Below are 23,762 nucleotides of genomic sequence, written 5' to 3' on the forward strand. Positions count from 1 at the left end.
GTTGGTTTTCAGGCGCCATCTGTGCGCTTTCTGCAGAAGACTGGGTGGGAGATAATGTGAACGTGCTGGATCCACTGTCGGCCACCCAATTGACTAATGCCTGTACCTGCTCAGGCCTTACCATCCTTAGAACGGCATTGGGCCCCACCATATATCGCTGTAAATTCTGGCGGCTACTGGGACCTGAGGTAGTTGGTACACTAGGACGTGTGGATGTGGCAGAACGGCCACGTCCTCTCCCAGCACCAGAGGGTCCACTAACACCACCACGACCATGTCCACGTCCGCGTCCCTTACTAGATGTTTTTCTCATTGTTATGGTTCACCACAACAACAAATATATTATTTGGCCCAATGTATTGTATTCAAATTCAGCGGGATATAAATTTGAGGCCTAGTATTTAGGCGCTGGGTGACCGGTATGGATTTAGTGACAGAATTAGACTTGGAAATGCACAGAAGCGTGTGTGTGTGAAGTTATTCTGAATGACCCAATGTGCACCTTGAATATTATATACCCTTTTAGGGATAGATTTCAAATAGCTCTGATATAGCAGAAACCACTAAATTATGAAATTGCTAAATTGGGAATTGTATTTCAACCCAGAACAAAAAATGTGCTTTGACGGACACTAAATAACTTTCCCAGCCACAACAGGACAGCGTTAACGAGAGATTTAGCAGGATATAAATTTGAGGCCTAGTATTTAGGCGCTGGGTGACCGGTATGGATTTAGTGACAGAATTAGACTTGGAAATGCACAGAAGCGTGTGTGTGTGAAGTTATTCTGAATGACCCAATGTGCACCTTGAATATTATATACCCTTTTAGGGATAGATTTCAAATAGCTCTGATATAGCAGAAACCACTAAATTATGAAATTGCTAAATTGGGAATTGTATTTCAACCCAGAACAAAAAATGTGCTTTGACGGACACTAAATAACTTTCCCAGCCACAACAGGACAGCGTTAACGAGAGATTTAGCAGGATATAAATTTGAGGCCTAGTATTTAGGCGCTGGGTGACCGGTATGGATTTAGTGACAGAATTAGACTTGGAAATGCACAGAAGCGTGTGTGTGTGAAGTTATTCTGAATGACCCAATGTGCACCTTGAATATTATATACCCTTTTAGGGATAGATTTCAAATAGCTCTGATATAGCAGAAACCACTAAATTATGAAATTGCTAAATTGGGAATTGTATTTCAACCCAGAACAAAAAATGTGCTTTGACGGACACTAAATAACTTTCCCAGCCACAACAGGACAGCGTTAACGAGAGATTTAGCAGGATATAAATTTGAGGCCTAGTATTTAGGCGCTGGGTGACAGGTATGGGTTTAGTGACAGAATTAGACTTAGAAATACACAGTAGCGGGTGTGTGTGAAGTTATTCTGAATGACCCAATGTGCACCTTGAATATTATATACCCTTTTAGGGATAGATTTCAAATAGCTCTGATATAGCAGAAACCACTAAATTATGAAATTGCTAAATTGGGAATTGTATTTCAACCCAGAACAAAAAATGTGCTTTGACGGACACTAAATAACTTTCCCAGCCACAACAGGACAGCGTTAACGAGAGATTTAGCAGGATATAAATTTGAGGCCTAGTATTTAGGCGCTGGGTGACAGGTATGGGTTTAGTGACAGAATTAGACTTAGAAATACACAGTAGCGGGTGTGTGTGAAGTTATTCTGAATGACCCAATGTGCACCTTGAATATTATATACCCTTTTAGGGATAGATTTCAAATAGCTCTGATATAGCAGAAACCACTAAATTATGAAATTGCTAAATTGGGAATTGTATTTCAACCCAGAACAAAAAATGTGCTTTGACGGACACTAAATAACTTTCCCAGCCACAACAGGACAGCGTTAACGAGAGATTTAGCAGGATATAAATTTGAGGCCTAGTATTTAGGCGCTGGGTGACAGGTATGGGTTTAGTGACAGAATTAGACTTAGAAATACACAGTAGCGGGTGTGTGTGAAGTTATTCTGAATGACCCAATGTGCACCTTGAATATTATATACCCTTTTAGGGATAGATTTCAAATAGCTCTGATATAGCAGAAACCACTAAATTATGAAATTGCTAAATTGGGAATTGTATTTCAACCCAGAACAAAAAATGTGCTTTGACGGACACTAAATAACTTTCCCAGCCACAACAGGACAGCGTTAACGAGAGATTTAGCAGGATATAAATTTGAGGCCTAGTATTTAGGCGCTGGGTGACAGGTATGGGTTTAGTGACAGAATTAGACTTAGAAATACACAGTAGCGGGTGTGTGTGAAGTTATTCTGAATGACCCAATGTGCACCTTGAATATTATATACCCTTTTAGGGATAGATTTCAAATAGCTCTGATATAGCAGAAACCACTAAATTATGAAATTGCTAAATTGGGAATTGTATTTCAACCCAGAACAAAAAATGTGCTTTGACGGACACTAAATAACTTTCCCAGCCACAACAGGACAGCGTTAACGAGAGATTTAGCAGGATATAAATTTGAGGCCTAGTATTTAGGCGCTGGGTGACAGGTATGGGTTTAGTGACAGAATTAGACTTAGAAATACACAGTAGCGGGTGTGTGTGAAGTTATTCTGAATGACCCAATGTGCACCTTGAATATTATATACCCTTTTAGGGATAGATTTCAAATAGCTCTGATATAGCAGAAACCACTAAATTATGAAATTGCTAAATTGGGAATTGTATTTCAACCCAGAACAAGAAATGTGCTTGAACGGACACTAAATAACTCGCCCAGCTACAGCACTAAGGACAGATTTAGCTGGATATAAATTTGAGGCCTAGTATTTAGGCGCTGGGTGACAGGTATGGGTTTAGTGACAGAATTAGACTTGGAAATGCACAGTAGCGGGTGTGTGAAGTTATTCTGAATGTCCCTATGTGCACCTTCAATATGATCTACCCTTTTAGGGATAGATTTCAAATAGCTCTGATATAGCAGAAACCACTAAATTATGAAATTGCTAAATTGGGAATTGTATTTCAACCCAGAACAAGAAATGTGCTTGAACGGACACTAAATAACTCGCCCAGCTACAGCACTAACGACAGATTTAGCTGGATATGAATTTGAGGCCTAGTATTTAGGCGCTGGGTGACAGGTATGGGTTTAGTGACAGAATTAGACTTGGAAATACACAGTAGCGGGTGTGTGTGAAGTTATTCTGAATGACCCAATGTGCACCTTGAATATTATATACCCTTTTAGGGATAGATTTCAAATAGCTCTGATATAGCAGAAACCACTAAATTATGAAATTGCTAAATTGGGAATTGTATTTCAACCCAGAACAAGAAATGTGCTTGAACGGACACTAAATAACTCGCCCAGCTACAGCACTAACAACAGATTTAGCTGGATATGAATTTGAGGCCTAGTATTTAGGCGCTGGGTGACAGGTATGGGTTTAGTGACAGAATTAGACTTGGAAATGCACAGTAGCGGGTGTGTGAAGTTATTCTGAATGACCCTATGTGCACCTTGAATATTATATACCCTTTTAGGGATAGATTTCAAATAGCTCTGATACAGCAGAAACCACTAAATTTTTAAATTGCTAAATTGGGAATTGTATTTCAACCCAGAACAAAAAATGTGCTTTGACGGACACTAAATAACTTTCCCAGCCACAACAGGACAGCGGTAACGAGAGATTTAGCGGGATATAAATTTGAGGCCTAGTATTTAGGCGCTGGGTGACCGGTATGGATTTAGTGACAGAATTAGACTGGGATATGGCCAAAAAATAACCACACTATTGCTGGTTAAATGCACTTGGTGATGGGCGCAGCTTGCCCCTGATGTAGTATATGGCCAAAAAATGAACAGACTATTGCTGGTTAAATGCACTTGGTGTCACAGCTTGACCAACCACACTACTGAGGGTTAAATGCACTTGGTGACGGGCGCAGCTTGCCCCTGATGTAGTATATGGCCAAAAAATGAACAGACTATTGCTGGTTAAATGCACTTGGTGACGGGCGCAGCTTGCCTCTGATTTAGTATATGGCCAAAAAATGAACAGACTATTGCTGGTTAAATGCACTTGGTGTGATAGCTTGACCAACCACACTACTGAGGGTTAAATGCACTTGGTGACGGGCGCAGCTTGCCCCTGATGTAGTATATGGCCAAAAAATAAACAGACTATTGCTGGTTAAATGCACTTGGTGTGACAGCTTCACCCTGATGTAGGCTTTAGCCAAAAAACAAACGCACCATTGAGGGTTAAATGCACTTGGTGACAGGCGCAGCTTGCCCCTGATGTAGTATATGGCCAAAAAATAAACAGACTATTGCTGGTTAAATGCACTTGGTGTGACAGCTTCACCCTGATGTAGGCTTTAGCCAAAAAACAACCACACCATTGAGGGTTAAATGCACTTGGTCGCAGCTTGTGCTGGCGCACCACAAGACACAAAATGGCCGCCGATCACCCCAGAAAAATGTGACTGACAAACGGTCTGGGCAGCCTAAAAACAGTGAGCAATTGAGGATCAGCAGCTCAATGATCCACAGCTGCAGATCGATCAGTTAATCAAGTCCTTTGGAGGAGTTAATCTGCCTAATCTCGCCCTACTGTCGCAGCCGCAACCTCTCCCTACGCTAATCAGAGCAGAGTGACGGGCGGCGCTATGTGACTCCAGCTTAAATAGAGGCTGGGTCACATGGTGCTCTGGCCAATCACAGCCATGCCAATAGTAGGCATGGCTGTGATGGCCTCTTGGGGCAAGTAGTATGACGCTTGTTGATTGGCTGCTTTGCAGCCTTTCAAAAAGCGCCAAGAAAGCGTCACAAAAGCGCGAAGAAAGCGACGAACACCGAACCCGAACCCGGACTTTTACGAAAATGTCCGGGTTCGGGTCCGTGTCACGGACACCCCAAAATTCGGTACGAACCCGAACTATACAGTTCGAGTTCGCTCATCCCTATTAAAGACCAATAGTCCATGTTATTGTAAAGAATTGGTAGTTGCATCTCTTGAGGTAACTGTTATAAGGCTTTCTAGCCTTAGATTTATGTATATATTACCGGTACGTCTTTTATTTGTAGTTAAGTAGAAAAATGTGAACTATTTTATGAGGCTTGAGAAGGTTCTACTAATCAGTAAAGGGTTCTCCTTGGAGACAACACCTTTTAGATTGCAGTCCCCAAACAAAATGCTGATCAGCTTGTCATCCCAGGTCCTATTCCAAGACCCCCAGCAAACTTGCCACGGGAAGCTGTGTACAGGTATCACATGGTGGTTATTAACTTACTAGGATGGAAGATTCTGTACGGCTGTGACCTACACCCTTTTTGAACCTCTAATAACTACATAGAGACTCTTTTGGTGTAAAGCCATAGCAGTCATGTTTATTAACAAATACCAAGTTAACATACTTTAAAGATGATATGCACTGATTTTACACATATCATAAAGTACAACAACATTACTGTAAAGCATCCTAAAACATCATATCCCCAGGAAAATGGGAAAAGGATCCGTGAAGGCAATCTCCAACACCAACAATTGCAGTCTCAGGTTGCAACCTCCACTCATGTTCCACACCTTACCCATATCTGCTTTTAATGTCCCAAGATCACCAAATCATCAAATTTATACCACTGTAGGAATTTAGCCCAAACAGAAGCCTCAAACATTATCTAATCAGATGACCCAACTGTCATGCACCTATTATAATAGGTTTCTGCCTCCAAGGATCCCTTTTTTCCACCACAAAATAAACATTGTGACACTTTACAGATGTTCATCTGCCACTCTCTAAGGGCCCAACCCATTCTGAAGCCACAATGTTGTTGAAGTTCACACCATCCTCACAGAAGAATTCAACAGACTCCACCTCCAACTCCCTATGATATATAACAAATCCCTCATTCCTACGCATAAAAAGACCCACATCCTTATTCAACTTTGCTCGCTGCTAGGACTTCCGGGCCACCACATACAACCAGATGAATAACAGATCAGTATAGTCCATACACAACCCCAATAAATCTATCTTAGGATCTCTGATAACATCCCAACGTTTAGTAACTCCCAAGTCCTAATGCCAATCGCAGACATTTAGCACATCAGATGCCATGGTCAAATGTGACCACATGGCTCCATGGTAAAAATGAAGGAGCCATGCAGTCCTGCTCTGGTAACAGCTTTCCGGCTGAGATCAGGGAAGCTGTTACCTTTTGCTAAACGGCCTGAGCCTGCTTATCACTGATATATTCCAATACGGGTTTTTAGGTGGCAGCACTGCAGTGGAATATTATGAATGCTGTATTTTATAATGAATAAAATACCATTATAGAATGCAAATGGCAATCTAATGTTTTCTTGTTATAGTCATCTAGGGTGACTTTAAGAAAGTAAGAAAAAAAGTTTTTTTCAATGTTTTTAAAAACATAACAAATCTAAAAATTCCAATAAACCCTCTTTCCCCCAAATTAAAATAAAAACAATCAAAAAAATTACCATCATAAGTAGGGATAAGCGAATCGACTAAAATCAAGTAAGTCGATTTGCATAAAACTTCGTTCCAATACTGTACGGAGCAGGAGCTCTGTACAGTATTAGAATGTATTGGCTCCGATGAGCCGAAGTTATTGCTTCGTGAAGTCTCGTGAGATCAGGTAATAACTTCATAAACTAAATTTTACTGTACAAAATCATTACCTGAACTCGGGTTTGTTTCCAAGGTACCACTTGGAACCAAACCCGAGTTCGGGAAATGTTTTTTTACAGTACAAATTCATTTATGAAGCTATTACTCGATGTCTTGCGAGACTTCGCGAAGCAATAACTTTGGGTCATCGGAGCCAATACATTCTAATACTGCAAGGAGTAGAGTTGAGAGGACACCTGGATGTTCGGGTTCGACGGGTTCGGACGAACTTCACAAAAAAGTTTGAGTTCGAGACCCGAACTTGACCCCGAACCCTATTGAAGTCAATGGGGACCCGAACTTTTGAGCACTAAAATGGCTGTAAAAATGTAATGGAAAGGGCTAGAGGGCTGCAAATGGCATCAGAATGTGATTAAGAGCATGGCAAGTGCTCTACAAACAAAGGTGGATAGGGAAATGACTTTAAACAACATGAAATACGTAAAAAAAATATAATCTTGATCTAGGAGGACGAGGTCCATATGGAGTAGGAGGTTGAGGAGGCAGTGGATGTGGCGGTGTAGGTGGAAGCGGCAGTAGAGGAGGAGTAGGTTGCCTACACTGCTTTTTGGTTTTAAATTTATATATATATTTTTTTAATTAGGGTCCACCCCAAAATATTGGTAAATATAACCTGTGATAACCCCCTCCAGTCGTGCTAAACACACGTTCAGACAATACACTGGCTGCAGGGCAGGCCAGCACCTCCAAGGCGTAAAGGGCAAGCTCAGGCCATGTGCCCAATTTGGAGACCCAAAAGTTGCAGGGGGCAGACCAATCAGTCAATTCGTGTAGGCGTGTGCAAACATACTGCCCCACCATTTCGCACGTCCCCGTAATGTTCCCGATCCAATTGGATATCTGCTCTATCAACATTCAATGTTCTTTTCTGCGCCTACCATGTTGATCACGGTTAGCGGTGAATCAGGGTTCCACGCTGGAGAGGGAGCGTGAGAAAGATAGACCACATCCAAGGGAGATCAATGGATGAAATTTAATTGTAATCGAGTGGAAATGTGGGAGAAGCTATTAAAACAGAAGAATTGAAGGAAAGGAGGGGGCGCACGTCAATTACCCACTCCCGACTCGCGGAGGATGTGACTATAAATAACAATACAGGACTCTTAAGATGCCCTGTTATTTGAATGATTCATTTCACAACTGCGTTAGGTGCGGATCCGTCTGGTATCTGCACAGACGGAAGGGATCCGTTTGCATTATTCTTTTTAAAAAAAGTCTAAGTCAAAACGAATCCGTCCTGACTTACATTGAAAGTCAATGGGGGACGGATCAGTTTTCAACTGCACCATATTGTGTCAGTGAAAACGGATCTGTCCCCATTGACTTACGTTGTAAGTCAGGACGGATCCGCTTGGCTCCGCAATCGCCAGGCGGACACCAAAACGCTGTGTCCGCCTCCAGAGCGGAATCGAGGCTGAACGGAGCCAAACTGATGGATTCTGAATGGATCCTTATCCATTCAGAATGCATTGGGGCTGAACTGATCCGTTTTGAACCGTAAGTGAGATTTCTGAAATGGATCTCACAAACGGAATTCAAAATGCCAGTGTGAAAGTTGCCTAAATCAGCTATTCTCTGAACTGCTGCTGTAAATCATAAAACAAAAGCAGATTCAAAAACACTATTAGGGAGATTTATGAGACTGGAATAAAGTAGAACTGGCTTAGTTGCCCATAGCAACCAATCAGATTACACCTTTCATTTTCCAGTGGAGTTGGTTTCTATGGGTAAGGCTACTTTCACACTAGCGTTTTGGCTTTCCGTTTGTGAGATCTGTTCAAGGCTCTCACAAGCGGTCCAAAACGGATCAGTTTTGCCCTAATGCAAGGATCCGCTCAGAATGCATCAGTTTGCCTTTGTTCAGTCACCATTCCGCTCTGGAGACAGACACCAAAACGCTGACGAACCTTAGCCAAACTATTGGAACTATAAAGCAAATGCTTTATATAAGGCCGAGTTCACACAAACGGTTCACACGAACGTGTGTGATCCGTGGCCATAATGCGGCCCGCTGGATGCGGACCCATTCATTTCAATGGGTCCGCAAATCCGGAATTGCAGAACGGCCGCATGGAACGGGACCCCTTGGAAGCACTACCCTCCGCAAAAAGATAGAACAGGTCCTATCTTTTTGCGGAATGGGCGGATCGCGGACCCATTAAAGTGAATGGCACGGGTCACACACGTTAATGTGAACTCGGCCTAAAAGAAAGAATTAAAGGAAAATTTTCAAGGGGAATCGATCCTAGAGGTGGACATATAAAACACCTCAAAAAGAGTTCTTTAATTTAATTATATTGTGCAATCAGTAAAACATGGTACAAGCATCTATGCAAAAATATAAATGATTTATTATACAATAACTTAGAATACAATCAAAGCTTAATCAATATAAAATTCAATAATATGCAATAACATGCAGTAATATGTAGTGCCCTAAATTCGCCACTAGATGGCTCTAACACAAATACCAGCGTTCCTCATTACCTCTGAAACATAAAATGTATGTTGCAACAATGTAGCGAAGACAAAAAGAATATGCGGCACTCACCGAAGCGTTCAAAAGTGTTGCTCTTTATTCAATCCTTCATATAGGACAAACAGGTGGGGTTCTGGGGCGGACAGGCTCCTGCAGATGAATGGCGGCTACGGCCGTTTCGCACGGTATATCGCGCTTCTTCTAAAATGTATGTTCTCACAATTATGAGAAATACAATCAGTTGACTATACACAGTAACTTAAAAGTGATAAGGATAGGTACAAACCCTAGCTCTGCTCAAACTAAGACCAATCTCGGATATCAGGTAGTGTTGCGACACAACTTATAAATGATCAGGCCTGATATTGACTATGTAATGTGAATATTCCAATCAGAGAGTTTCTCCAATATCAATATTAGATATTTTTTCAGTAATATGCAGCTTTACTGAATAGTGATAATATTGATGCAGCACTTTTAACATAATAGATCCGCACTAAAGCGGGGAGTTACTAAATATCAGGTGAATTAATTCAATCAATACTACACATAATAAAGTTATACGTTACCCGAGAATGCAGATGATATGCAGAGTCTAAGGAAAGTCAGCTCTAAAGTCCGTTCTGATCATTGGGATTTTTCTCCTGGGGTCTCTCCTTTCTTTCTGTCTCTCTTCCTTTTTTTTTTTTCTCTTTCTTTACTTTGCTCTCCTGTATGTGGTTTATTATACAAAACTTATCAGTTAGGCACACCTTCCTAGCTTGGAGTTTTTCAATCATTGAAAAAATATGGGGGATTCAGCCCGCACAACCCCTAGCAGGTGCAGATTGCTATGGCGAAATACAGATACAAATGCAAAATCACAAAATGCAAAAACACAGAGTGCGATTGCAGAGTGCGATTGCATTTTGTGTTTTTGCGTTTTTCAATCATTGTTGGCTAGGCGTGTACATATGATAACGACTATGATGTCACTGTATTACCCAGAATGCATTTCTGCTGTTGGTATAATGTTACTTATTTATACCTAGGTGGCATTCTTGCATAAGCTATTAGCATCATTATCAGTAAGGTTTAAGTGTCCAGGTCTAACTTTATCTTACATTCCATCCTAAATCAAAGCTACAGGGATTAACTTTGATACATGTACCAATTAAAGCATAGACATTTGGTACCATTTTAGACATCTCCCAACTATCAAATTTATGGTACCGATAAGAATATAATAGAGCTTGTACTCTCACAGACATGTGTGCCTCCTCTATCACTTCAACGGGTAATTGTTAGTTAAAATAACACAGCTTTCCCTGAACGGGAACTCATTAACAAAGTCTATACTTACAATTCTTCTCACCATATTTTAGGAGTGCATGCGTTCCTAGTGAGAAATATATAAGATAATAGATGCATTGACGTCCTTCATAATATTTAACAACATAAAACAATACATATGTTCTATTGATTCTTATATTAAGAAAACTAAGGTTCATTATATGTGTATACAGACACCACAGATTTTCTGCTTCACCAATAGACATCAACTGTAGGGGTAATTAGTACCAGATACGTCTAGAGAATATCCTTATCTCGGTCATAAATCTATAAGGAGACAAAAATGACTCTTCTCAGACTGGTACATCTATTGAGAAGAAACCTTATGTACAGTGTCCTTTCCATGAACCTATTTCGGCCAACTTTAAAATACATACAAAAATTGTAAATATATCACAATATGGCCTCTTATATATAACCAAATCCACTATAACTAGGATATTTAGATATAAATGTTATACACCTATGAAAAAGGCACAACAAAACGGATCCATCCTGACACACAATGTAAATCAATAGGGACAGATCCGTTTTCTCTGACACAATCTGGCACAATAGAAAACTAATCCTTCCCCATTGTCTTTCAATGGTGTTCAAGACTGATCCATAATGGCTATAGAAGACATAATACAACCGGATCCATTCATGACGGAGGCATGCGGTTGTATTTTTGTAACAGAAGCATTTTTGCTGATCTATGACGGATCCGCAAAAAACGCTAGTGTGAAAGTAGCCTAACTAAGCCAGTTCTACTTCACACCAGTTTGATAAATCTCCCCTATATATAGTTTAGAAAAACTGTTTTGGTATATAAGGGGAGACTTATCAAACTGGTGTAAAGTAGAACTGGCTTAGTTGCCCATAGCAACCAATCAGATTCCACATTTCATTTTTCACAGCACCTTTGGAAAATGAAAGGAGGAATTTGGTTGCTATGGGCAAATAACCCAATTCTACTTTACACCAGTTTGATAAATCTCCCCTATAGTTTTTATATACAGTACAGACCAAAAGGTTGGACACATCTTCTCATTCAAAGAGTTTTCTTTATTTTCATGAGTATGAAAATTGTAGATTCACACTGAAGGCATCAAAACTATGAATTAACACATGTGGAATTATATACATAACAAAAAAGTGTGAAACAACTGAAAATATGTCATATTCTAGGTTCTTCAAAGTAACCACCTTTTGCTTTGATTACTGCTTTGCACACTCTTGGCATTCTCTTGATGAGCTTCAAAAGGTAGTCACCTGAAATGGTTTTAACTTCACAGGTGTGTCCTGTCAGGTTTAATAAGTGGGATTTCTTGCCTTATAAATGAGGTTGGGACCATTAGTTGCGTTGTGGAGAAGTCAGGTGGATACACAGCTGACAGTCCTACTGAATAGACTGTTAGAATTTGTATTATGGCAAGAAAAAAGCAGCTAATTAAAGATAAATGAGTGGCCATCATTACTTTAAGAAATGAAGGTCAGTCAGTCCGAAAAATTGGGAAAACTTTGAAAGTGTCCCCAAGTGCAGTCACAAAAACCATCAAGCGCTACAAAGAAACTGGTTCACATGCGGACCGCCCCAGGAAAGGAAGACCAAGAGTCACCTCTGCTGCGGTGGATAAGTTCATCCGAGTCACCAGCCTCAGAAATCGCAGGTTAACAGCAGCTCAGATTAGAGACCAAGTCAATGCCACACAGAGTTCTAGCAGCAGACACATCTCTAGAACAACTGTTAAGAGGAAACTGTGTGAATCAGGCCTTCATGGTAGAATATCTGCTAGGAAACCACTGCTAAGGACAGGCAACAAGCAGAAGAGACTTGTTTGGGCTAAAGAACACAAGGAATGGACATTAGACCAGTGGAAATCTGTGCTTTGGTCTGATGAGTCCAAATTTGAGATCTTTGGTTCCAACCACCGTGTCTCTGTGCGACGCAGAAAAGGTGAACGGATGGACTCTATATGCCTGGTTCCCACCGTGAAGCATGGAGGAGGAGGTGTGATGGTGTGGGGGTGCTTAGCTGGTGACACTGTTGGGGATTTATTCAAAATTGAAGGCATACTGAACCAGCATAGCTACCACAGCATCTTGCAGCTGCATGCTATTCCATCCGGTTTGCGTTTAGTTGGACCATCATTTATTTTTAAACAGGACAATGACCCCAAACACACCTTCAGGCTGTGTAAGGGCTATTTGACCATGAAGAAGAGTGATGGGGTGCTGTGCCAGATGACCTGGCCTCCACAGTCACCAGACCTGAACCCAATCGAGATGGTTTGGGGTGAGCTGGACCGCAGAGTGAAGGCAAAAGTGCCAACAAGTGCAAAGCATCTCTGGAAACTCCTTCAAGACTGTTGGAAGACCATTTCAGGTGACTACTTCTTGAAGCTCATCAAGAGAATGCCAAGAGTGTGCAAAGCAGTAATCAAAGCAAAAGGTGGCTACTTTGAAGAACCTAGAATATGACATATTTTCAGTTGTTTCACACTTTTTTGTTATGTATATAATTCCACATGTGTTAATTCATAGTTTTGATGCCTTCAGTGTGAATCTACAATTTTCATAGTCATGAAAATAAAGAAAACTCTTTGAATGAAAAGGTGTGTCCAAACTTTTGGTCTGTACTGTAGGTCATCAGTATCTTATTGGTGGGGGTCTGACACCCGGGACCCCTGCTGATCAGCTGTTTGAGAAGACATTGGCGCTCATGTGAGTACCGCGGCCTTTTCCGTGCTCACCAAGCACAGTGCCATACATTGTATGGCGGTTGTGCTTGGTATCACTCTCTGCCCCATTTACTTCTATGAGTCTGAGCTGCTCCTAGGCAACATGATCGATGAACGTGTTGTCACCAACCTAGGAAAAGCTGAGAGAAGGCTGTGGTGCTCACAGGAATGCTGGTACCTTCTTAAACAGCTGCTCAGCGGGGGTCTCGGGTGTCGGACCACCACGATCAGATACTAATGACCTATCAAGAGGATAGGTCATCAGTTATGAAGTCTCTGAAAACCCCTTTAATGAAATCTATCTGTATAGCGTCACCTGCTGTTTGCTCTTTTTCTAAATTCTTTTTCCTGCTCACTGAGATGGAAGCACATGCTCAATTCTATCCTTCAACTGCCATTAGTTGCAGTATAAACGACACACCATCTGAGAAAGGACACTCCCCTTGAGCTGATATTGACCATGCCTGCACCACTCACATGGTACCTTCCTGCAAAAATGAACTGAACATCACTTACCTGACAGATCTTGCACCACTAGTAAACAGATCAAGGCAAACAGAGCCCGGTTGGGAGAACTGGAGCAACGGTGCAGGATCCGGCAAGATAAATAACGCTCAGTTAATTTCTTTGCAGGAAGGTCCCATGCAGTGGCGTAACTACCGGGGAAGCAGGGGAAGCAGCTGCTTCGGGGCCCGGGCTGCCAAGGGGGCCCGGCGCCCCGGCTTAAATATCGTGTTCATTTTCAAGTTAGTTAAATATCGTGTTCAGGGCCCCTTCACAGCAGCCGCTAGTGTGATCTAATTTTACTGTCTGCTAAAGTCTCCTGGTCTGGGATTTGAACCCACAATCTCCAATCTATTAGTGAATCAGTGGCAAAGCATTTACCCTCACAGCCATAAAGGCTGCATTACAACTGACTGTAAAAAAAAAAAAAAATACATCTATACACATGACAGCTGCCAAAACACACCTAGCACTGCTATATCTGTATATGACAGCTGTCCCTGCACACTCAGCTCTACTATATCTCTATATATGACAGCTGCCCCAGCAAACCCAGCTCTACTACATCTATACACATGACAGCTGCCAAAACACAGCCAGCTCTGCTACATCTATACACATGACAGCTGCCCCCAACACACCAGGCACTGCTATATCTCTATATGACAGCTGTCCCAGCACACTCAGCTCTGCTATATCTCTATATATGACAGCTGCCCCAGCAAACCCAGCTCTACTACATCTATACACATGACAGCTGCCGAAACACAGCCAGCTCTGCTACATCTATACACATGACAGCTGCCCCCAACACACCAGCACTGCTATATATCTATATGACAGCTGTCCCAGCACACTCAGCTCTGCTATATCTCTATATATGACAGCTGCCCCAGCAAACCCAGCTCTACTACATCTATACACATGACAGATGCCTAAACACACCCAGCTCTGCTACATCTATACACATGACAGCTGCACCAGCACACTCAGCTCTGCTATATCTCTATATATGACAGCTGCCCCAGCAAACCCAGCTCTACTACATCTATACATGACAGATGCCCAAACACACCCAGCTCTACTACATCTATACACATGACAGCTGCCGAAACACAGCCAGCTCTGCTACATCTATACACATGACAGCTGCCCCCAACACACCAGCACTGCTATATATCTATATGACAGCTGTCCCAGCACGCTCAGCTCTGCTATATCTCTATATATGACAGTTTCCCCAGCAAACCCAGCTCTACTACATCTATACACATGACAGATGCCTAAACACACCCAGCTCTGCTACATCTATACACATGACAGCTATCATATATAGAGATATAGCAGAGCTGAGTGTGCTGGAACAGCTGTCATATAGAGATATATCTGAGATACTGCTATATCTGTATATGACAGCTGTCTCAGCACATTCAGCTCTGCTACATCTCTATATATGAGCAGCTGCCATGTGTATAGATGTACACTTAGCCAGCTATAACAGTAGAAGTCTCATATTTTTTCAGTCAAGGCAGCTCCTATGGTCTAGTGGTTAGCTGTTCTGCCTCTGAAGCAGAAGGTCGTGGGTTCGAATCCCAGCAGACTCTTTTCTGAAATACAAGCACTGAGTCCATATAAGGACATACAGGGCGGGACACAGGAAGAGGCTGCATCGCATCGCTGACATGGAGGTAAGTAGAAGTGTTTATTATTTTTTTTTTAATACCCGACTGTTACTGCCATGGGGGGAGCGGAAGGCACCTGATACTGGCACATGGGGGGGAGTGGGGTTGGCACCTGATACTGGCATGGGGGGGGGGGGGAGAGAGGCACCTGATACTGGCATGGGGGGGGGGGAGAGAGGCACTTGATACTGGCACTTTTTTTGTGGTGGTGGGGGGGGGGGGAGATGGCACTATGATACTGGGACATGGGGGGGGGGAGGCACCTGATACTGGCACCTGGAGGGGAGAGGGGGGGTTGGCACCTGATACTGGCACATGGGGAGGGGGGAGGGAGAGAGGCACTTGATATTGGCACTTTTTAGTGGGGGGGGGAGATGGCACTATGATACTGGGACATGGGGGGGAGGAGAGAGGTACTTGATACTGGCATGTGGGGGGGGGGTTGGCACTATGATACTGGCACATGGGGGGAGAGGCACTTAATACTGGCACTTTTTTGCGGGAGAGATGGCACTATGATACTGGCACATGGGGGGAAGAGAGAGGCACTTGATACTGGCACATGGGGGGTGGGAAGGAGAGAGGCACTTGATACTGGCACATGGGGGGAGATGGCACTATGATACTGGGACATGTGGGGGGGGGGAGAGGCACTTGATACTGGCACATTATTGGGGGGCATTATGGGGGACACTAGGCTGGCAGCCTATCAGAGGCCGGACACTGAGGGGCATCTACTGGGGCACTATATATGGGGCATTTTATACTGGTACATTTTGGGGGGCACTAGCAGGAAGGGGGGAGAGGAGCACTATGGGGGAATTTACTGGGGGCACTATATAGGGGTATTTTATACTGGCACATTATGGGGGCACTATGGGGACATTAGCTCAACTGGGGGCATTACAAGGGTGTATTTTTTGCACTGTCACATTATAAGGAGAATTATTACTACTGGGGGGGGGGGGGGCATTATGGTGGGTTTTATTACTGCCCCATGGTATGACCCCCTAGTAGCAGCACCGGCCTCTCCCTGCTTTGCTATCCCACTGCCCCTTCTCCAAATCCTTATTATAAAATCTTTCTCATTAGGATAAAACACAACATCAGCTCCGCCGAGCCCCCGGCCAAAGTGTGGAAGTGGCGTCCGAGACCCCCAAGGGCCGAGCCAAGTAACTGTAAGTGTTCATGTGGAGTATGTTTATGTTATGCACATATAGCCTACACTGTGCCCCACAATATACAGTATACCGCTACACTGTGCCCCACAATGTACAGTATACCTCTATACTGTGCCCCACAATGTACAGTATACCTCTATACTGTGCCCCACAATGTACAGTATACTGCTACACTGTGCCCCACAATATACAGTATACCTCTATATTGTGCCCCACAATGTACAGTATACCTCTATACTGTGCCCCACAATATACAGTATACCTCTACACTGTGCCCCACAATGTACAGTATACCGCTACACTGTGCCCCACAATGTACAGTATACCTCTATACTGTGCCCCACAATATACAGTATACCTCTACACTGTGCCTCACAATATACAGTATACTGCTACTGTGCCACACAATATACAGTATACCTCTACACTGTGCCACACAATATACAGTATACCGCTACACTGTGCCACACAATATACAGTATACCTCTACACTGTGCCTCACAATATACCGCTACACTGTGCCACACAATATACAGTATACCGCTACACTGTGCCTCACAATATACCTCAACACTGTGCCACACAATATACAGTATACCGCTACACTGTGCCTCACAATATACCTCTACACTGTGCCACACAATATACAGTATACCGCTACACTGTGCCACACAATATACAGTATACCTCTATACTGTGCCACACAATATACAGTATACCGCTACACTGTGCCCCACAATATACAGTATACCTCTACACTGTGCCACACAATATACAGTATACCGCTACACTGTGCCACACAATATACAGTATACCTCTATACTGTGCCACACAATATACAGTATACCGCTACACTGTGCCAAAGGAGTGGGGTTTACACAGGAGGAGGGAGGTGCGAAGCGCGCTGAGGGGGGCCCTTACAAATATTTGCTGTGGGGCCCAGTCACTTCTAGTTACGCCCCTGGTCCCATGTGTTGTTCTGTCTCTTTCTGAAATTGGACAGCCCCTTTAAAAGACTGTCTTGCCACTTAAAGTAAATATGAAATATTGGGAAATACAAAGTGGATGTCCAGTTTAGAAAGTTAATTTTCAAATAACCTATTGGGGAATTCTGAGATAATGGAGCTCATCTACTGGTCATACTGAAGTCAGGATACAAAGAGCATCTCTTTTTCTGGAAGACACAACATGTCTGTACATTACATGACGTCTAAAGAGACTGCTTAGTGCCTTATTCTGTCTTTGGTGGTGATGCAGAGAAACTGAGCACTTGCATCTGACTAGGGCCCAAGCTCTGATAATAATGGATCCCTAATAAAACATATCCCTTATGGAGGACCTTTCATGGGTCCAGACATTATAAACTAAGTATCAGGATATGTAGGGCATAGTGCAGGGATCTAACTGCACTTACTATTTTTTCTGGGCGCCTGTCACAACCAGACAGCTGAGAAGCTCTGACAGAGGCCTTTCAGAACCTCCTCCTTGAGTTCTCTTTGTTGTGCTGTTCAGTTCCTCATCTCGTTAGCCTCTCTCAGCTGTCATGGAGTTGGACTGATTGCATCCCTTTAAATTCCACCCCATAATGCACTACTGGGCGGCTTATACTACTTCCTGGAGTGTGTGTGCATGCTGATCTTGTTTTCCAGTCTGCTACAAAGTTAAGTGCTGAACATTTATCTGTTATTTTCTGTTTGCTGGATCCCAGGTGACCCTGACTCCCTCCGTGTCTGGTGTAGGGAGCCGGTGGTCGTGTCCCCTCACTATTGTAGGGTGTTCAGGGGTTATATAGTCGAGGTACGTGGATATGCAACCTTCCACCTCTGGGATCTTTGCATAGGCTGAGCAGCCAGGGAAAGTCTCAGGTCTTGTGCAGGGGTCTCCCTTTTGGTTCCTTAGCTTTGGATCCACTCAGTCATATATGCATGTTGCTTTGTCTTGTTTCCTGTACACCGTCCGTGACATTATAAGCCGCCAAAACCGTCTCAAGCATGGATCCGGTTTCACTTTTGGCTGAACGCTTCCAGGGTCTTTCATTGGAGGTAGCTGATCTCCGTAAGACTTTTTCTCAGCTTCAAGTGACCGGTTTAGCTTGCGTTCATGGAGTTTGTTCTGAGCCTAAGATCTCGCTCCCGGATACGTTCTCCGGGGTAGTGAGAATTTTGTGCGTTTTAGAGAGGCTTGCAAACTCCATTTTCGCCTTCTTCCCCATTCCTCTGGTGATGAGGAACGGAGGGTGGGGATCATTATATCGCTGCACAGGGTAATGCTCAGTCCTGGGCCTTTTCGCTGCCGGAGGGGGCACGGCCTCTCCGTTCAGTGGATTAATTCTTTTTAGCCCTGGGTCAGATATATGATGATCCGGATCGTATTGCTCTGGCTGAGTCTAGACTACGTCTATTATGCCAGGGTAAACAATCCGCAGAAATATACTGCTCAGAATTTCGGAGATGGGCAGTTGATACTGGTTGGAATGATGCTGCACTCCGAAGTCAATTTTGCCATGGTCTTTCAGAGGGATTGAAAGATGCATTTGCCTTTCATGAGAGGCCTATTTCTTTGGACTCTGCTATGTCTCAGGCCGTTCGTATTGACAGGCGTCTTAGAGAGAGAGGAGAGATGTCCCCTTCCTGTCATACTCAGTCCCAGGACAGTGCAGCGGTCCCATTCTGTGCGCAGGGGTCTCAGTCGCTGTCAGTCCCTTCTGAGGAGGAGCCCATGCAGCTGGGGTTGATTGCTTCTGACAATAGAAGATTCAGCTCGCATGGGAGGGTTTGTTTTTGTTGTGGAGGTATAAATCATTTGGCAAATATTTGTCCCTCTAGGAGATTCAGGCAGTTTTCTGGGAGTAATAAAGAAACAAACAGGAAAAAATCTTTTAAAAATGTTCCGTCTGTTACTATTGGCAGGGTTGAGGCGGAAATTGAAGGTTTTCCGTTTGCTTGTAGTTCCCGTTTTGTCCTGCCGGCTAGGGTGGCGCTAGAGAGCAAGAACATTTTTTGTGAGATTTTTGTGGATAGTGGAGCAGCGGTCAATCTCATTGATAATCAATTTGCGATAACTCATGGTTTCCAGGTGCGCACTTTGGGATATCCCTGTTTTTGCTATTGATTCCGCTCCACTTTCTCAGAAATCATTAAAGGGCATAGTTCACAATATCCGTTTAATTGTGAGTGATGCTCATGTTGAGGATGTGTCATGTTTCGTCCTTAGCGGTTTGCCTACTCCTCTAGTGTTGGGGCTACCCTGGCTCACTAAACATAACCCCACCATTGATTGGCAAGCGAGGCAAATAAATGGTTGGAGTGACGTTTGCAGAGAGAATTGCCTCACAACATCTGTTTCTGAGGTTGCTACTAGGACTGTACCATCTTTTCTCTCTGAATTTTCGGATGTCTTCTCTGAGAGTGGAGTTCAGGATTTGCCCCGCACAGGGAGTACGATTGCCCTATTAATCTCATCCCAGGCGCCAAACTGCCTAAATCTCGTTTATACAATCTTTCCCAACCTGAGAGGATCGCTATGCGTGCTTATATCTCTGAGAGTCTGAGAAAAGGACACATACGACCCTCGAAGTCACCTGTTGCCGCTGGTTTTTTCTTTGTTAAGAAAAAAGATGGTTCTTTAAGACCTTGTCTGGATTTCAGGGAGCTGAACAGTATCACTATTCGTGACCCTTATCCGCTTCCTCTGATCCCAGACCTGTTTAACCAAGTTGTTGGGGCTAAAGTCTTTTCCAAATTAGATCTAAGAGGGGCATACAACCTGGTCAGGGTCAGAGAAGGAGATGAATGGAAGACGGCCTTCAATACCCCTGAGGGCCATTTTGAGAATTTGGTTATGCCTTTTGGTTTGATGAATGCCCCAGCCGTTTTTCAGCATTTCGTGAACAGCATTTTTTATCATTTGATGGGAAAATTTGTATTAGTGTATTTGGATGACATTTTGATTTTTTCTCCTGATTTCAAAACTCATAAGGAACATTTACGTCAAGTCTTGCTCATCCTGCGGGAGAATAAATTATATGCGAAACTGGAAAAATGTGTGTTTGCGGTTCCAGAAATTCAATTTCTGGGGTTTCTTCTCTCTGCTTCTGGTTTTCGCATGGACCCCGAGAAGGTCCGTGCTGTGCCTGAGTGGGAGCTTCCTGAGAATCAGAAGGCGCTGATGCGGTTTTTGGGCTTTGCCAATTATTACAGGAAGTTTATTTTGAATTATTCCTCTATTGTTAAACCACTCACTGATATGACCAGAAAGGGGGTAGATTTTTCTTCTTGGTCAGTAGAGGCGCGTAAGGCTTTTTCTAATATCAAGGAGAGTTTTGCTTCCGCTCCCATCTTGGTGCAACCTGATATTTCTTTACCCTTCATAGTTGAGGTTGATGCTTCTGAGGTGGGTGTGGGGGCGGTCTTGTCTCAGGGTTCCTCTCCTGCCAAATGGAGACCGTGTGCCTTTTTCTCGAAAAAACTCTCCTCCGCAGAGAGAAATTACGATGTGGGAGATAGGGAATTGTTGGCCATCAAGTTGGCTTTTGAGGAATGGCGCCATTGGCTAGAGGGAGCCAGACACCCTATTACCGTATTTACTGACCATAAAAATCTGGCCTACTTGGAGTCAGCCAAGCGTCTGAACCCGAGACAGGCCAGATGGTCTTTGTTCTTTTCTAGGTTTAATTTTGTGGTCACGTTCCGCCCTGGAGTTAAGAATGTGAAGGCAGATGCCCTGTCATGTTGTTTTCCGGGAGGCGGGAATTTTGAAGACCCGGGTCCCATTTTGGCTGAAGGTGTGGTGGTCTCTGCTCTCTTTTCTGAATTGGAGGCAGAGGTGCAGGCAGCCCAGTCAGAGGCTCCTGATCTTTGTCCTCCTGGGAGGTTGTTTGTGCCTCTCGCTTTAAGACACAAGATTTTTAAGGAACACCACGATACGGTCCTTGCTGGGCACCCGGGGGCAAGAGCCACACTGGATCTCATCGCTCGGAGATTCTGGTGGCCTGCACTTCGTAAGTCGGTTGAGGGTTTTGTGGCAGCCTGCGAGACTTGCGCTCGTGCCAAAGTCCCTCATTCACGACCATCAGGTCCTCTCCTTCCTTTACCCATTCCTTCCCGTCCTTGGACACATCTGTCCATGGACTTTATAACGGACCTGCCTCGTTCCTTGGGGAAGACTGTGATTCTGGTGGTGGTGGACCGTTTTAGCAAAATGGTGCATTTCATCTCTTTTCCTGGTTTGCCCAATGCTAAGACGCTGGCGCAGGCATTTATTGATCACATTGTCAAATTGCACGGTATTCCTTCAGACATAGTCTCTGATAGGGGCACGCAGTTTGTTTCCAGATTCTGGAAGGCTTTCTGTTCTCGCTTGGGGGTTCGGTTGTCATCCTCTTCTGCTTTCCACCCGCAGTCAAATGGCCAGACAGAGCGCATCAATCAGAATCTGGAGACATATCTGAGCTGTTTTGTGGCGGAGAATCAAGAGGATTGGTGTTCTTTTTTGTCCCTTGCTGAGTTTGCTTTAAATAACCGTCGTCAGGAGTCCTCTGATAAGTCACCATTTTTTGGTGCATATGGGTTTCATCCGCAGTTTGGGACTTTCTCGGGAGAGGGGTGTTCTGGTTTACCTGATGGAGACAGATTCTCCTCGTCTTTGTCATCTATTTGGCAAAAGATTCAGGATAATCTAAAGAGCATGAGTGAGAGATATAAGCGTGTGGCAGATAAGAGACGTGTGCTTGGTCCGGACCTGAATGTTGGTGATCTGGTGTGGTTGTCTACCAAGAATATCAAATTGAAGGTTCCCTCCTGGAAGTTGGGTCCTAGGTTTATTGGGCCTTACAAAATCCTGTCTGTCATCAATCCTGTTGCCTACCGTCTTGATCTTCCTCAGACTTGGAAGATCCATAATGTTTTTCATAAGTCCTTATTGAAACCTTATGTTCAACCCATTCTACCCTCGCCTTTGCCTCCTCCTCCGATTATGGTTGATGGGAATATTGAATTTCAGGTCTCTAGGATTGTGGATTCTCATCTTGTCCGCTGTTCTCTTCAGTACCTTGTCCATTGGGAGGGTTATGGTCCTGAGGAGAGGATGTGGGTCCCAGTGACGGACATTAAGGCCTCTCGTCTCATCAGGGCTTTCCATAGGTCCCATCCTGAGAAGGTGGGCTCTGAGTGTCCGGAGTCCACTCGTAGAGGGAGGGGTACTGTCACAACCAGACAGCTGAGAAGCTCTGACAGAGGCCTTTCAGAACCTCCTCCTTGAGTTCTCTTTGTTGTGCTGTTCAGTTCCTTATCTTGTTAGCCTCTCTCAGCTGTCATGGAGTTGGACTGATTGCATCCCTTTAAATTCCGCCCCATAATGCATTACTGGGCGGCTTATACTACTTGCTGGAGTGTGTGTGCATGCTGATCTTGTTTTCCAGTCTGCTACAAAGTTAAGTGCTGAACATTTATCTGTTATTTTCTGTTTGCTGGATCCCAGGTGACCCTGACTCCCTCCGTGTCTGGTGTAGGGAGCCGGTGGTCGTGTCCCCTCACTATTGTAGGGTGTTCAGGGGTTATATAGTCGAGGTACGTGGATATGCAACCTTCCACCTCTGGGATCTTTGCATAGGCTGAGCAGTCAGGGAAAGTCTCAGGTCTTGTGCAGGGGTCTCCCTTTTGGTTCCTTAGCTTTGGATCCACTCAGTCATATATGCATGTTGCTTTGTCTTGTTTCCTGTACACCGTCCGTGACAGCGCCTCTCCGTTTCGCCCGATGTGGCCGCCGTTGTATTCTCCCGCCTGGTATGTTAATTTTAGCATCGGTACTGGGAGGAGGAGACTGCCCTGTTTCTCAATAGGCGTGTTCTTCTCCCCTGGCTGTAGCGCTGTCCAATCGCAGCAAAGAGCGTCAGAGCCACGGAGAAGAAAAAAAACTCATCCTTCTCCTTGGCTGTGACACTCTCCACTGCGATTGGACAGCGCTACAGGCAGAGAGAAGCAGACACCCATTGAGAAACAGGGCAGTCTCCTCCTCCCTGTACTGATGCTAAAATTAACATACCAGGTGGGAGAATACAACGGGGGACACAGCAGGCGAATGGAGCGGCGCCCAGAAGAAATAATAAATGCAGTTAGATCCCTGCACT

At 43.9% G+C, this 23,762-nt stretch overlaps 1 protein-coding gene across 4 annotated transcripts in view; it reads right to left on the reverse strand.

Moving 5' to 3' along the window:
- Positions 1 to 23,762, reverse strand: part of DNAJC5B (DnaJ heat shock protein family (Hsp40) member C5 beta) — a 206,692-nt gene that overhangs the window by 159,365 nt on the left and 23,565 nt on the right. For 3 of the 4 annotated variants that reach the window (XM_044295271.1, XM_044295272.1, XM_044295274.1), the window contains 3 exons: positions 10,557 to 10,592; positions 9,784 to 9,924; positions 9,287 to 9,415 (listed from right to left, as the gene is read on the reverse strand). The gene's annotated coding sequence lies outside the window, so the exon portion shown is untranslated. Of the gene's footprint in view, positions 1 to 9,286; positions 9,416 to 9,783; positions 9,925 to 10,556; positions 10,593 to 23,762 lie in introns of those variants that run through there. The other variant, XM_044295275.1, reaches the window with a different exon arrangement.

The sequence above is a fragment of the Bufo gargarizans genome, chromosome 5, assembly GCF_014858855.1.
Source record: "Bufo gargarizans isolate SCDJY-AF-19 chromosome 5, ASM1485885v1, whole genome shotgun sequence".
Classification (NCBI taxonomy): domain Eukaryota; kingdom Metazoa; phylum Chordata; class Amphibia; order Anura; family Bufonidae; genus Bufo; species Bufo gargarizans.